At 29.0% G+C, this 7,426-nt stretch overlaps 1 long non-coding RNA gene across 1 annotated transcript; it reads right to left on the bottom strand.

Annotated features, from left to right (window-relative positions):
* Positions 1 to 6,406: 6,406 nt before the first annotated feature.
* LOC145094325 (uncharacterized) lies at positions 6,407 to 7,075 on the bottom strand. Its single transcript, XR_013703290.1, has 3 exons — positions 6,961 to 7,075; positions 6,749 to 6,882; positions 6,407 to 6,656 (listed from the first exon to the last, which is right to left on the bottom strand). It is a non-coding gene; the product is annotated as an uncharacterized LOC145094325 (long non-coding RNA).
* Between the last annotated feature and the right edge of the window lie 351 nt (positions 7,076 to 7,426).

Genomic DNA, 7,426 nt, shown 5'->3' with positions numbered 1-7,426 from the left:
ATTGCCTCCGCTAAAAACGGAATGAGATTCATTTATTAGACGGAGTTAACTTCCTGCAAGGTATATAAGTAGTCTCATTGAAAAATCTAGCATATATGATTCAAGCTTCAATGACGTGTCTACCAATCCTAACAATATGTAATCTAGTACCATTGCATAATCTTTTGGTTTGCTCGATATTACGAAGTAGCATGACTGGAACACCTATTTTTAGTGTAAGTTTATGGTTAGAAATTCTAGATGCCTTAAAACCATTCAACACAACTGAAGAGTATATTGATTCCTCAAAAAAATCTGGTAACTCTATCTCACATAAAAAAATTGAACTAATATATGTTTTCCCTTCATCTTTCATCAATCCTGAAATGTAGTCACTGGTAGCATCAAATTCTTCATTTGTAGGTACCAAAATAGCTTTATCATGAAAATATGGTGTATCATTAAGATGGTTTTCAAATGATGGATACAATTAAATGAATATGGTCACCTATAGAGCGAACAACAACGTCTTTTGGAAATTCAACTTCACCTTCACCATCATTAGGTCCACCAATATTACCTTCACTAATTTTAAGAATCCACTCATCAAATGCTTTTGTCTCATCCAAATCATTAGTTAGACAACCAAACTAAAGCCTCATGTTTACGGTTAAACGTAAAACTTTACATTCACGCCATAATTCAATAGGGGAAGCTACACAATTTACGATATACCTAAATAATCAAATGCATATCAACTCGATAACATTAATTGAAAATGTTCAAGGTTTAATGTTAGAAGTTTGATGTATAATTTACGAATTGATTTTAGATTTACTACAATTCAAAGTTCATTGCCTGTTTTGGATGATTACTCAAATTACATTGCTAATCTCAGTGGTGGTCACTAATATGGTTGATGGTCTGATCTTGGTCGATGTGATGTGTTCGTCTTAATCATGAAATCAATGTGGATAGTCCGCAAACCATGTGTTGAGTAACACCTAAGTGAAGTATTTTAACACATTTAGAACAACATAAATCCTTTACCTTGCACGAGATAGTTAGGTAGGGCCAATCAACTATTACAGGAAGACCTTATTATAGTAAATTAAGAGCATTAGGTTCTAAATATGCAACATTGTTTTGTATATTGATCACATTCTTTCTGGTAAAAAAATCCTTCAAAGGTTTCCTGGTAATGATCATTAGAAAGTACAAAACATGTCAAATAACATTTTAGCATTATTAAATAAGTTATTTCATATGCTATTTTCAGAGCATCTAAATGGTATGTAAGCTACTAAAATGAATAAAGATTTTGAATAAATTTGGTTAGTCAAAACTGGGTTTTTCTTTTTCTTGTTCGAGTTGTTATATCAAGATTTTATCCTTTTCCAAAAAGATTTCTCCACATATGTTTATCAAGGTAGGCATTCAAGGAATCTACCTACAGTTAAAGAATTCTAAAAAAGTTATTTTTTAAAAGTACGATGCTATTAATGAATTTTATTGTAAAGTTCAACGCTATTAATGAAATTCGCTTCCAGAACACTGTCCTACAAATGAGCTTCAATGTAGGAAAATTTGAAATGTTTCAATATCATCTAAAAATAATCCAAAATAATATTTTTTTAATGTACAATGCCGTTAATGAACTTTTTTTTTTTTGCAAATTTCGATACTAAAAACAAATTTTCCCTAGAAAGTTGTCATATTAATGACCTACTAATTAACATTTAAATTTATATATTACATAAATGGTTCACTTGTGAACAAAAGTACATAAATGGTCCATATTTGAAATGTTTTTTTTACATAAATGGTCTATACGCGAAAGAAAATGAAAATATACTTTCCATTAACAAAATGTTTTCAAAAAAATCCTATTAATGAACTCTAATGTGCATAAAAAATAAAGCTTTTCTAGATTAGCCGAAAAGAATACGAAAAAGTCCTTTTTTGAAATTGCGATGCTATTAATGAAATTTTTGTAAAGTTTAATGCTATTAATTAATATTTTTTTTCCAGAAAACAATCCTATAAATGATTTTCAATATATAAAAAATGTAACTTTCCATATCAACTAAAAATAATCCAAAAAAGTCATTTTTTTAAGAGTACGATGTATGAATTTTTTTTTTTCTTTCAAAGTTCAATACTAAAAGCATTTTTTTTTTCAGAAAATGTCCTAATATAAGGTTACAAGAGCATATTGTAAAATACTTATCGATCTACATGAGCAAGAATTAAACATTTCCATCAATACCCAATAAGGCATATAAATCATGCCTCATTTTGTAATGAATTCCAACACCCCACAATGTGGAATCCTCTCAGTGGCAACATTCTAGAACTCAGACCACATTAGATAATCAATATGAAGAGAAGCTGCAATAAAAAATAATAATTGTCACCATCTTATACAAATATTATAGATTATTGGGGTGTTAGATAGCGTAATAACTTGCCAACAAAAAAATATCAATACCTTGTAGACATCACCTGTACAACATTTAATAAAAATACAAAAAATGTTATAAAAAATAAACTATACTTATGATATCTCTTCTAAGGTACATATGATTATTGAAAATAATGCCAACAAAAAGATTCGATATTTAAGTGGCTCTAAATACAACTACCCTCCAGTTTTAGGGCCCTTGACTTTATCCCACTCCCAAGCAGAAACGGTCATTCAAATACTCTAAAAAACCTGAAAGATTAAAATATACACATAAAAATATGAAAATGATAAAATGAACTTTCAAATATAACAACAATATTTTATAGACAATACTACAAACAAGTTAGAAACATGCAAATAGAGATGAAAGAACATCATAATTAGATTAACACCATACACTCATTTAGTCTTATCTTTCTTCTTCCCTTATAAGAGTTTATAAAACATTTTCTATTGTATGATGGAAGTCTGAATTACTTTTTTGAGATATGTGAGGTTGCAAAGAATGGAACAACAAAGAAATTGAATGGACAGGTAATCGTAAAAGCAAGATAGTAGAATAAGTAATTCCATTCCTAAAACATGTTTGTGAGGCATGGAATGGAACATAATGAAAATTTCATACGATTTTTATGTTATATATTGCAATTTAAATTATGAAAATAATCTTTCACATATCTTTGTTTAGTTATTATTATGTAATTAAAAATGATTTATATTGCAAGTTTTATACTAATATCTTCTCCTATTGCTGAGAAAACATTGATACTCACAATGTTCCCAACCCTATTTTCAAGAGCGTATGGTGTACCCATTTATCCTTGAGAAAGTAAACTCAATAAGAAGATTCAAACCAGTTAAACGAAATAATAAGGTTGTGAAAGGTTCTTACTATGCTCATCGGCATGCCCAGACAACACAAGTTGTCAAAAAAAAAACATGCTAATTAACCAAAATTAATGAATCCCCAACATTTTCCAATAAGATTTATCGATCTAATCTATTTATATGATATACTAAAACTTTGTCTTTTCTTTGCTATTGAGTCTAAAAGATGTTTTTTTTATAATATTAAAAAAGGATAGGTGAATACCTTATTTCTGAGAGCCCAATTTGTATCTTTAAAAGATGTTTTTTAAATAAATCAAAACACATATCACCATTGGGTTTTGCTGAGTTGTAGAATATATGGATCACTCACTGGTATAAGGGTTTAAATTCCATCTCCAAATCCAGGAAGGGATCGAATGGGTAAAGCATTATAGATCTTGACTCGAGTATATCTTCCATTCATGACCTGGTAAGCCACAACAAAATCATTGGCTAAATGCATATATAAAAATGTAAAAATAAAAATGAAAATCGACATATACAAATTCACTACCTAGTGGACATATCTTCCAAATCGAAACAATGGATGAGAGGTAGCGATGCTGTTGTGTCCATCCTTTTGCTCTCCAGATATATATAACTTAAAAAATCAAAATCAACAATACAAATCATAAGAACAAAAATAGAAGCAGATTCAGAAAATGTAACCATTTGGATTTAAACTTAAATTGAAAGGTTTTATAGATTGGAACTTCATAGTTGAAACTGAATAAAAGAAACATAATTTAAAACGTACCCAAAATCAATCTAAACTATGATCAAATTAAAGTAGAATCCAAAGAAATTTATCGCTATATCATTCCTCCTTCTTTCATGATGATCGAACACAAGACTGGTCTATATAGATCGAATCCCACATATATTTTATTTCTTCTTTCCCTCATTTTCTTTCCCACTACAAAACTTAGGTTAGATAAATTAGGTAAAGAAAAAAAAGGAGAGATGGTAGGGGTACTGGTAATGAGGGATGAGACGAGACATTTTTTCATTTTATTTTTTGATGAGATTTAATTGTAATTAATAAAATTCCTAATTTAATTAAATTTATTTTTGGTGAGATTTAATTGTCATTAAAGGAATTCCTAATTTAATTCATTTTATTTTTGGTGAGATTTTAATTGTCATTAATAGACTTCCTAATTTAAAATGTAGTATATGTTTTATAAAATTTGTGGACAAAAATAAAGAGGTTGACAAAGATGATGTCAGCAAATAATCCAATGGTGGAAAATATAGGATTGAAATGCAATCTGTGGCCCTGATTTCTTCGATTTAAAATTAAAGGTTCTCTTTTAATAATATTTAGAGATTAGGATTTTCATTTGGATGAATCGGTTCGATCCGATCCAATTAAGCAAATCCAAATTGATTTCGGTTTTCAAAATATGGATCTGAATAATCCAAACTAAATTCAAATCCAATCCGATCCGATCTAATTACAATTCGGTTGGATGGTTTTTATAATTCAGTTTTCAAAAACTAAAACATTCTAAAATGACATATAATTATAATATTAACCAATTTTTATAGATGAAGCAAAAAAAATATTTATTTTTTATTTAAATTTTATAAACTACTAAGAATGTATATTATAGTTTAATATTTAATAGATAAAGAACTTTTAAGAGAAAATGCATATTAATGTTTTTTATTAGATGAAACTTTTTGAACTTATTTGAAAAAATATATTATAAAATTAATAAATAGTTATAGTTATATTAAAAATAAATAACTATTAAATTGTTATTCGGTTTTTGGATTATTCGGTTCATATTTTATAAACCAAAACCAATCCGAAATCCAAAATAGTAATTCGGTTTTGTCGAAAACCAATCCAAAAATCCAAATATCCGAACCAAATAGTCCAATCCAATTTGTCCAATTGGACAATTCGGTTTTATCCAAATAACGAATAGTCCTAATAATAATATATATTTTTATTATTCCAGGTTCATTTGGCGAGTAAACCGAAAATTTGGAATATTTTGATATCAATGGTATTCGAACCGAATCATATTGAAATGAATATCAAAACCTAAACGAATAGTATATAAATAATTAAATTATTTAGGGGCTATTTGGTAAGATCTTAATTCTTAAAGATCTAAAAAATTAAGAGGGTCTGAATTTCTAAAACGCCTGAATACTTAGGGCGTGTTTGACAAAAATAGCTGTTAGCTGGAAGCGGATAGCGGTTAGCGTGTAGCAGGTAACTGGTAGCGGGAAGCTATAGCTTTTATTTGTTATATAAATGTTTGATAAAAGTAGCTTGAAGCTTTTGAAATATATAAAATTACATAAAATGATCATTATTAAAAATAAATAAATATATAAATATATTTTTAAAGGTAATTATGGAAATTTATTTCAAAAGTTCAGAAGCGTTTTGTTAAACGCTACATGAAGTAGCTTTTAGAATCGGAACGTTTTGTTAAACTAAAAGCTAAACGTTCGTACTACCAAACAAAGTTTTTTGTTTAAATTATAGCGTTTTATCAAAAGCTAAAAGCTAGAAGCTCCTAAACGCTTCCAAAAGTTCCATGTCAAACGCACCCTTAAGATCTGAATTTTTAAAAGTTGTTTGGTTGGATCCTCTGAATTACAGATTTGAATGATAAAAATAACCATTTTACCCTTATATATTATATTTTTGTTGAATTCAATGTTTTTATTTATAAAATAAATAAATGAACTTCTTGAAGAATATATATATATATATATATATATATATATATATATATATATATATATATATATATATAAAATCCAAATTAAACATAAATAAAAAATTAGTACATAACATCAAAAATTAACACATAACATCAAAAATCAGCACATAAACAACACAAATCGATCACATAAACATGAAAAATCAACACAAATAAAAAATCAACAACATATTTCAGCAAATGAACTAGAAATCAACAACATATTTAAGCAAATGAACTAGAAATCAACAACATATTTTAACACATAACAACAAATCATCACAACATCACATCATATTTTAGAAATCAACCGATATATTTCAGAAATCAACATAATTTTAGAACATTTGATTAAAATCCTTGCGTTTGTTTTCAACCTTAGCTCATAGTACCATCCAAATCATGTTAAAATCTACTCAGATCTTATACAATTAAATCAATACATTGCTTTTAAAATCATCTAGAAGTACATCATTTTAGAAGCTTAAATGATCGGTTATTGGAACTCATTCATTCACAAGAGGTAACAGCCCAAACAAAACACCATTTGTTCTTTTTCTTTCTTGTCGAGGTAAGAACAACTAGAGGCTATTGGAACAGCCCATGACCACCTGTTCACCATGAACACATCAAAACCAAACATTCCATGCCCTCCTTTGATTTCTGTCAAAACAAACAAAAAATGAAGCTAGTCGCTACTTACCTTGCCCAATCAAAGACTTCTTTTTGGTCTGCCTTCATTTGCCCTTCGCGACTGGCCAAAGACCGAAGACCCCCTTTCCCTTCGTTTTCTTCCTCTGTTGATCATATTTTAGACAACAGGGAGCATCTTCTACACTTGAAGAATGTGATTTGAAACAACGTCAGAAAAAAACGAGAAAAAAAAAGGATAAAAAAGAAGAAAAAAGAACGAACCTGATGTCGATGTTGCTGGAGTCGGCGACGGTGAGGGTTGCGACGGCAGGAGATGGCGCTGGGGAGGGCGACGGCGGCGGCAAAGGATGAGGGAAGGAAGGTCTTTGGTGGCGAGAGTGTCAACGAGAGGATGGAAGCGAAAGAAGCAACCGAACTAATAAAGGGTTAGGGCGTCTTTTTTTCTTTTCAGATGGGCTTCTAAGTCTGATTCGGTAAGTGATAAAATTCAGATTAACACCACAAAATAAGAGGTAAACAAATGGTCTGAATCTTACAGATTCAGATCTACCCCTTATTAAGTGGTATTAAGGGTCTTGTGCTAAGAAGAAAAATGGGGCCCTAAATACCATTTTTTTAATATATAAGAATTAAGAAAAACAAATTTAAGACGGTGAATTATCGTTAAGGAAAAATTAAAAGTAAATAAATTAATTAAAAAAGAACATATGAAATTTTATAAAAAGTT

The sequence above is a fragment of the Lactuca serriola genome, chromosome 3, assembly GCF_051521515.1.
Source record: "Lactuca serriola cultivar US96UC23 chromosome 3, Lser_US96UC23_V15, whole genome shotgun sequence".
NCBI classification, from domain to species: domain Eukaryota; kingdom Viridiplantae; phylum Streptophyta; class Magnoliopsida; order Asterales; family Asteraceae; genus Lactuca; species Lactuca serriola.
Note: the sequence above shows the minus strand (reverse complement) of the source record. Positions and strands in the feature narration are given on the sequence as shown.